At 45.6% G+C, this 9,602-nt stretch overlaps 1 long non-coding RNA gene across 1 annotated transcript; it reads right to left on the bottom strand.

Annotated features, from left to right (window-relative positions):
• Nucleotides 1–1,943: 1,943 nt before the first annotated feature.
• On the bottom strand, nt 1,944–2,727 carry LOC123481577. Its single transcript, XR_006657197.1, has 2 exons — nt 2,640–2,727; nt 1,944–2,479 (listed from the first exon to the last, which is right to left on the bottom strand). It is a non-coding gene; the product is annotated as an uncharacterized LOC123481577 (long non-coding RNA).
• Nucleotides 2,728–9,602: the final 6,875 nt, after the last annotated feature.

Here is a 9,602-nt window from a genome sequence, read left to right as displayed (position 1 = left end):
ACTGAGTAACATTGTCTGCTCTTCTGCACCCTGGAAACTAAGAATGCCTTGAGACTTTATGGTTCTATCTGACATTTTTGTGAAAAATGTGTAGGTCACATCACATCTAATTGATCTTTAGATGGTTCTTCATGGTCTGTGTAGTTAGATTTTTTAAAAGTTCATTTTAAGGGAAAAATTTAAATAAACTGGAAAGTTCTATCTACATAAACCCCTTTGAACTTGGCGCTATAATGCTCTATCTGCAATCCAACCATAAGCCTGAACAAATACAGATGGATCAATCAGAACACGTCTTTACCATCTCTCTAAGTATGGTCGAAGCTGATCTAGCCAGCAATAATGGCATGCAAGGAAAAGAACAACACTGTCAGAAATATTAAAGTAAATGATGTTGTCACATCGTTGTCCAGTGATGATTGTAATTTGTCTGATGATCATAATACGTTTCTTAATGTATTTGATAATGTGTTCCTACTCTATCTTAGTGAAATAGCTACAGTTTTCGTAAAAACTGAACATATCTAATTCAGATAGAACCAAGATTGACATTTTAGAGCCATGAGGATCTATCTGCAATTGCACCACCCTAAAGACATCTGACTTACAAATGTCTCAGGATTTTGATACTCTGCACTTTAGGTACCTTTAAGGCAGTGGAGGCTGCTGAGGGGAGGACAGCTCATAATAATTGCTGGAATGGAGTCAATGGAATGGTATCAAACAGGGTTTCCATGTGGTTGATACCATTCCATTGACTCCATTCCAGCCATTACTATGAGCCTCCTCCCTTCAGCAGCCTCCACTGCTTTAAGGTGATAACGTTAATGGGTTATGAAAGAAGAATTCACTACAAAACAGTTCTGAGATCTCGGATGTGAAAACTTTGATGCTCAATTACTTTGCTTTGCACAGATAGAACCTTAAAGTCCCATGGTCACAACATGTCAGGATTCCAGTAACAATAGGGTATTGAGAAAAAGATAATGAGAGCCGTATCCTACCAAAGAGAAGTGCAGCAAGAACAACAAAGGTACACAGCCAATGTCCCATACTTATCATAGGATACAAAGACCAAGACAAACTGATGTTACAATATAGAAACTGGTGTGTTCTCTTGTTTCCTGTCTTTGTGGCAGCACAGGCCTAGACCATGCAGCACAGAACAGAGGGGATGTTCAAATAGACAAGTCATTTCAGAGTAGAAAGCAACACTCACTTGGTACTATGTCCCCCTTGTGGTTGATGCTGGCTTTTCCATTACTATGTACACAAAACTGAGTATTGCTTTTTCTACATTCATCTAAGTAAGACTACTAGGCCAATTCAAAAAATAAAACAATGGTCTATTTTCTAATCCATGAGATATTGTAATGGCATTTTAATGTCTCTTACATTTACATTTACAAACTGGTCTCAGAGCATTTTGTATTATCCTGTAAGTAAATCCGAGACACTCGTTTTAGTATGATATGTTACATTTCGTATGGTATGTAGTCATTTGTAGATGTCCATCATCCATTTTGAATGATATGTTACGAATTACAATTCGATTAATATGCTACGAATTTGCAAAACGTACAATATGTTACAAATTTGCAAAACATACAATATGTTATGATTTTCAAATCATATGATATGTTACGAATTCCAATATGTTGTGGCTGATGTTAGCTAGGTGACTAGGTGGCTAACACTATTGTTAGTTAGTTGGCTAATGTTAGCTAGGCTAGGGGTTAGGGTTAGGAGTTAGGTTAAAGGGTTCATGTTAGGATTAGGGGAAGAGTTAGCTAAAACGGTTAAGGATTTGCCTTAAGTTTCTGTCTTATGTAACCATACCAAACATAACATTTCATGCTAATTTGAGTGTCCCGGATGTATATTTACTATGTTACGTCTAGTCTATGAGACTAGGCTGACATTTAGATCTGCATTGGAAGAGGTAGCTTTATTGGCATAAAAAATGACTTACTGTATAATCATCATCATCATCATCATCATCATCACTGTGATTATCAACATCTGCTACCACTAGTCTTGGTATTATCAGGGAGGTAGTGAGAAGGTTACAGTGTCAATTTCAAAGTGGTGTGGTATACTGTCCAGACAGGTGTATTGTCATTGTGTAGCTCAGTATGTTTTTGTAAGGGGGCTGTATATCCTGTTGTCACAGTGGGCCTCAGAGCACAGTAGTACACAGCAGAGTCAGACAGCTGCACCCTCTGGATAGTCAAGGGAACTGATTTGGAGTTGGCATCTAGATCGGCATGAAATCTCTCCTTGAAGTCAGTAGCATTGTCCCCAGTTCCAAAATTGAACCGCATAAGCATATACTTGGGGTAGTCGTTTGTTGCCTGTTTGTACCAGAATAGATATGGACTTGGATCGTCTGTTTCATAATGACACGCAAGTGTTATTTGTCCTCCTTCGATAGCAGTCTCATCTTGTTTTGGCTGTGACACACTGTCTCCTCTGCATTCTGGAGAAAGACGTTTAAAATAGAAAGGGTGTTTTTGAAGATTTATACCAATTAAATAATTTGGAGCATATAGAGTGAGCAACTTTCTCTATTTTTCATGACAACATAAAGGGATAATTAAAGCAATGGCAGTAAGCAAATAAAATAATAGTTAACATACCCCAACAAAATGCAGAAAGAATCAGAATATTCTTCAGCCAAGATTCCATGTCTACTGTGAGATGGGTAGGTGAGGAGAGAGCAAACACACTTGTATGTGTCTTTGAATGCTTTCACTCTGTCTTATAGGAAGTTTTGAGGAGGAGCTTACACTAGGCTCTTTAAGAGTCTTATATTACACTATCAAATAGTTTTTGTAAGGGGGCTGTATATCCTGTTGTCACAGTGGGCTTCAGAGCACAGTAGTACACAGCAGAGTCAGACAGCTGCACCCTCTGGATCGTCAAGGGGACTGATTTGGAGTCTTTATCTAGATGGGCATCAAATCTCTCCTTGAACTCAGTGGCATTTTTACCTCCAAATGGAAAACGACCCAGCATGAACTTTGGGAAGCCATTTAATTCATGCTTGTACCAGAACAGGTAGAGATTTGAAGTATCAACTGCATAAAATGTACAGCCAAGTATGACCTGTTCTCCTTCAGTAGTGGTCACATCTCCTGCTGACTGAATGACTGAGTCTTCTCCTCTGCATTCTGGAAAATAATGTAATACACGATTTGTATTAGGGAGAAAATAATCAAGCAACATGATAGAGGGAATAAAAACGTAGGAATTTAATACTGGTAGTATTATACTGAGAAATATATTTGAAAAAAGAAAGTGATTGGAACAAAGGCAGTAAATGAATTAGGAAAATAATATCTTACCATAACAACATGCAGCAAGAATTAATACATTTCTCAGCCAGGGTCCCATGTCTGCTACTGTGAGATCAATGGGAGAAGAGTAAAACCGCTCTGATATAGCTAGGCCATGATGACACGATGAAATCCTTGTCTCCTCCTCTTTTTGTGCTTTGTCAAACATTGAGAATCCTGTGACAAACACTCTACAGAGCTAGATGTGAAATTCAGCCTGGAATCAAACCTCTTCTTGAACTCATCACTATTGCTACCTTCTGAATAATGATATCTTCTCAGGACATACTGAGGAGAGTCCCTAGTTAACTGGATGTACCAGAAGAGATCAGGAGATGTACTACTGCTAGTTTAGTTACAGCTGAGTGTTACCAGTACTCCTTCAAGGGCAGTAACATGTCCACTCTGCTGGTCAACAGCCTCTTCACGTTTGCAATTGAAATATATATATTTTGGGGTTTTATAATACATAATATGCTAAGGTTCATAGAATGAGAATGTAGAAAAGAGAAACACTATACAATTCCAAAATAGCATGCAGCCAGGATAGGTAAAGTATTCCTAAGCCAAGGGGCCATTATGATTCATGTATAGAGGAAGAATAGACTGTTATAGACTTTATGTTCCATCCACTGTAGGGGCTCTGCAGTAGGGGAGAAGCTTATTGTATATTCAATTATTTAGTTGAACAGCAAGAGGGATTCCTTGTTTAATCTGATATATTTGGAACCATGAAATATTGTTGTGTGGTTTGAAGAAATATATTTTCTGTTCTGTCACACCCTGATCTGTTTCACCTGTATTTGTGCTTGTCTCCACCCCCTTTCCAGGTGTCGCCCATCTTACCCATTATCCCCTGTGTATTTATACCTCTGTTGCCAGTTCGTCTTGTCTCGTCAAGCCTACCAGTGGTTTTCCCGTACTCCTGTTTTGCTGTAGCCCCTGTTTTCCTGTTTTTCCCGGTTTTTGACCGTTCTGCCTGTCCCGACCCTGAGCCTTTCTGCCGTTTCTGTACCTTTCGGACTCTGCTCTGGATTACTGACCTCTGCCTGCCCTTGACCTGTCATTTGCCTGCCCCCTGTTTTTGTAAATAAACTTTTGCTATTTCGAACTGTCTGCATCTGGGTCTTATCCTGGGTCACGATACTGTTCATTCCAAATTGAGCTCATTGACAAATATAATAAAATCATATATCCACTGAGGATTTGCAACACAATCAGAAACAAAGGCACAGACCACAGTAGCATATGGATCAGTCCAATATAGACCTGGGCTATGCTGCCCAATGCCAAAAATAGTTATCTTTACTATGCATTAATACTCTCTACAGTCTAAGTCCTGTCTTATCTGGGGAAGGGGGTTCTACTAAGCTATATGGAATTGTTTTAAGAAGGTCATACAAAGCACAAGTTAGTTTTTTGATTTTTAATTTTAAGACCCGTTGAAGTATAAAACAAATCTATGATTTTTTTTGTTGATGATTTTTTTTGTCTGGCCTTGCTTCAATTAGCCCATACAAATGCATTGAATAACAGATTCACTACATGGAACAAAATATACAGTAGTCCCTCAAATAAATCAAAAGGAAGTTTGTTCTGAAGTGTCTGTCCTGTATCTGCGAGATATACATTTATTTTTATTTTTTTACGTGTATTTATTTTGGCACTAAACAGTCTCCATATATACTTCAATTTTTTTTCCAACTGGTACCGTGGGACCTTCGGACAACTCTTGAGGCCTGTGGGCGTCCTAGAGCAAAACAACCGACATATACGTGTTCGTGAGTCTCACATTTGTTTGTGAGTCTCATCTTTCCACAGAGGTAATATTAGTATGTAGCCCAAACTGTTCTGATGCTACAGACAGAAGTTGGCAGATAGGCTGTACCGACTTCAGACGAGTCCCAAGATGCTTGTGTGGGTCATAGAGCAAAACGGATAACACCATTGTGTTCTTCAGAGTCTCATCTTTCCATAGAAGGGTAATAGTTCGAAGGCTGTTCGGACGCTACAGATAATTTTGTGAGAAGACTGATTTTTGGGATGTCTCATGGTCTGACAAACACTGTTCTAGCTCTGTCTCATTTCACCGCAGACACATCCAATCTCTGGTTTAATCTGACAGATTTTTATGGGGATTTTTTTATTATGCTCATTAGATTTCCGGGGGGGGCGATGACATCAAATATAGTTTTTTTTTTTTTTAACAGTAGCCAAGTCAACTGATGATTGGTTTTATGATTTAAACCAATGATTGACCCAGGATGCTACCATGAACATATTCCTTGTCTTCACAGTGCACATGAACCTAAATGATGGGCTATTACATCACCATGCAGTGGTGTAAAGTTCTACTTAAGTAGTTTTTGGGGGTATCTGTACTTTAAGATTTATATTTTTGACAACTTTTACTTCACTGCATTCCTAAAGAAAATAATGAACTTCTTAATCCATACCTTTTTACCTAACACCCAAAAGTACTCGTTACATTTTGAAGGCTTAACAGGACAGGAAAATGGTCCAATTCACACGTTTATCAAGAGAACTGTCACGGTTTCGGCCGAGGCTGCTCCTCCTCCTGGTTCGGGCAGGCTTCGGCGTTCGCCGTCCCCGGAGTACTAGCTGCCACCGCTCTATGTTTCTGTGTTTGATTGCTTTTGTCTGTCTGTCACACCTGTGTCTGTTTGGGAGTTGATTACGTGTCTTATAAGTTCCGTGTTGTGATCTAGGGCATTTGTGTGTTGTTATTCTGTTGCCACCGTGTCTTTGATACGTGTTTGTTTTCCGTGTCATTTTTCCATGTTTAGTGTTTTACGCGAGTGCGTAATTTTCCCTCGCCACTTCGTGTTTTCGAGGTCGGGGTTTGTTCTCTTGTTATTGAGACTATTAAAAGTCTTGTTGGACTTAACCTCTGTTTCCTGCGCTTGACTCCTCCACCACATCCACGACGGAATAGTGACAGAACAACACACCATCATGGAGTCAGCAGGAACAGCGGCGGCACCCGAATCCCTGCTGGACCGGATCAACTTTCAGGACGCCATGATCCGGCAACTCGGGACCGCCATGGACGAGGTGTCCAACGCTCTGCGCCGATTGGTGAACTCTGAGGTGGCCAAGGACCCTTACAACATCGCATCACCAACGGCCAGTCCTCTCTCTCAGTACCGGAACCCAGTGGCATTCGGCTCTCACTCCCGAGGGCATATGACGGTTCTGCAGCCGGGTGTCAGGGATTCCTCCTGCAGGTAGAACTTTACCTTGCCACCATACACCCGGCGCCCTCGGGATACGAAGCGTCTCCGCCCTCATCTCCTGTCTCTCCGGCAAGGCGTTGGAGTGGGCCAACGCCGAATGGAGGGGAATAGACGCCGCTACCATCACCTACGCGGAGTTCTCCCGCCGCTTCAGGGCTGTCTTCGATCATCCCCCTGAGGGGAAAGCGGCGGGAGAGCGTCTATTCCACCTCCGACAGGGGAAGAGGAGCGCACAGGAGTTCGCACTGGAGTTCCGGACCCTAGCGGCGGATGCGGGGTGGAATGAGAGGGCCCTCATCGACCAGTACCGGTGTAGTCTACGAGAGGACATTCGTAGGGAGCTGGCCTGCAGGGACACCAACCTGTCGTTTGACCAGTTGGTGGACATTTCCATCCGTCTGGATACCCTGCTGGCTACCCGCGGACGTCCCGAGTGGGGGTCGTCCAGTCCACCCTCCAGCACCCCCCGAGCCGATTCCCCATGGAGCTAGGGGGTGCTGGCGCTAGAGAGAGGAGGAGAGGGAACCCGAGGGGGCCATCCCCTGCACCACCTGCGGTCGTGGAGGACACACTGCGGCCAGGTGCTGGGGAGGGTCTCCTGGGAGAGGTGACAACAGGCCACGCACTGGGGAGTCATTTCAGGTGAGTAGGCGCCCCACTCACCCAGAGCTCTCTGTTGGTCACATGAGTATTCCTGTGAGGTTTCCACAGGTGGCACCTCATTCCCAGCATAAGGCGCTAGTAGATTCAGGCGCAGCTGGGAACTTTATTGATCGGGCATTTTGTAGTAGGTTAGGGATTCCCCTTCGGCCGGTAGACGATCCATTTCCTGTCCACGCATTAGACAGCCGGCCGTTGGGGTCGGGCCTGATCAGGGAGGTCACAGCACCACTGACAATGACGACGCAGGGGGGTCATGAGGAGATCATTCAGTTTTATCTGATTGACTCTCCTGCGTACCCCGTGGTGTTGGGCCTTCCCTGGTTAAGCACCCATGATCCTACCATAGCGTGGCAACAGAGGGCTCTTATGGAGTGGTCTGCTCAGTGTGTAGGGAGATGTCTAGGTGTTTCCGTAGGGGCGACCTCGGTAGAGAGTCCGAACCAAGTGCCCGCACTGCGCATTCCCCCCGAGTATGAGGATTTAGCACTCGTGTTTAGCAAATCGAGGTCCGTGATCGTCTTATTTATTGGGCTCATACATCACCCTCCTCTGGACATCCAGGTATTGGCCGGACCGTGCACTGTCTTAGCATGAAATACTGGTGGCCAACGTTAGCTAGGGATGTGAGGGTTTATGTCTCCTCCTGCTCGGTGTGTGCCCAGTGTAAGGTGCCTAGACATTTGCCCAGGGGTAAGCTACATCCCCTGCCCGTTCCACAACGACCATGGTCCCACCTATCGGTGGATTTCGTAACTGACCTACCCCCCTCCCAGGGGAATACCACCATATTGGTCGTTGTGGATCGGTTTTCCAAGGCCTGTCGTCTCCTTCCCATGCCGGGTCTCCCTACTGCCCTACAGACCGCTGAGGCCCTCTTTACCCATGTGTTCCGGCACTATGGGGTCCCCGAGGATATTGTGTCTGACCGAGGTCCCCAGTTCACTTCCAGAGTTTGGGGAGCGTTCATGGAACGGTTGGGGGTCTCGGTAAGCCTTACCTCGGGGTACCACCCAGAGAGTAATGGGCAGGTGGAACGTGTCAACCAGGATGTGGGTAGGTTTTTGAGGTCCTATTGCCGGGACCGGCCGGAGGAGTGGTCGAGGTTCATCCCCTGGGCAGATATGGCCCAGAACTCTCTCCGCCACTCCTCCACCAACTTAACACCTTTCCAGTGTGTTTTAGGTTATCAGCCGGTCCTGGCACCGTGGCACGAGAGCCAGATCGAGGCCCCTGCGGTGGACGAGTGGATTCGGCGCTCGGAAGAGACGTGGGACGCTGCCCATGTCCATCTGCAGCGTGCCATCCGTCAACAAAAGGCGAGCGCCGATCGCCACCGCAGTGAGGGACCGGTGTACGCACCGGGAGATCGAGTCTGGCTCTCGACTCGAAACCTGCCCCTCCGCCTGCCCTGCCGGAAGCTGGGTCGGCGGTTTGTGGGGCCCTTCAAAGTCCTGAGAAGATTGAACGAGGTGTGTTACAGGTTACAACTGCCAATTGAGTATAAAAATATTAACCCCTCGTTCCATGTGTCTCTTCTCAGGCCGGTGGTAGCTGGCCCACTCCAAGAAGATGAGATAGGAGAGACCCCTCCGCCCCCTTTGGACATCGAGGGGGTCCCGGCGTACAGGGTCCGGACCATCGTGGACTCGAGGCGCCGGAGGAGTGGTCTGGGTGCTGGGTGCCCAGGAGGGACATACTCGATCCTTCCCTCCTGACTGAGTTTCACCATGGGCATCCCACGCGCCCGGGTCCGCGTCCTCCTGGCCGTCCCCGAGGCCGGGGTCGGCGCGCGGCTAGCCGCGCGTCAGGGGGAGGGTACTGTCACGGTTTCGGCCGAGGCTGCTCCTCCTCCTGGTTCGGGCAGGCTTCGGCGTTCGCCGTCCCCGGAGTACTAGCTGCCACCGCTCTATGTTTCTGTGTTTGATTGCTTTTGTCTGTCTGTCACACCTGTGTCTGTTTGGGAGTTGATTACGTGTCTTATAAGTTCCGTGTTGTGATCTAGGGCATTTGTGTGTTGTTATTCTGTTGCCACCGTGTCTTTGATACGTGTTTGTTTTCCGTGTCATTTTTCCATGTTTAGTGTTTTACGCGAGTGCGTAATTTTCCCTCGCCACTTCATGTTTTCGAGGTCGGGGTTTGTTCTCTTGTTATTGAGACTATTAAAAGTCTTGTTGGACTTAACCTCTGTTTCCTGCGCTTGACTCCTCCACCACATCCACGACGGAATAGTGACAAGAACATCCCTGATCATCCCTTCTGCCTCTGATCTGGCGAACTCACCAAACACAAATGCTTTGTTTGTAAATGATGTCTGTGTGTTGGAGTGTGCCCCTGGCTATCTGTA

The sequence above is a fragment of the Coregonus clupeaformis genome, chromosome 21, assembly GCF_020615455.1.
Source record: "Coregonus clupeaformis isolate EN_2021a chromosome 21, ASM2061545v1, whole genome shotgun sequence".
Classification (NCBI taxonomy): Eukaryota; Metazoa; Chordata; class Actinopteri; order Salmoniformes; family Salmonidae; genus Coregonus; species Coregonus clupeaformis.
The sequence above is the reverse complement of the archived record's forward strand: the minus strand, read 5'-3'. Positions and strand labels throughout refer to the sequence as shown.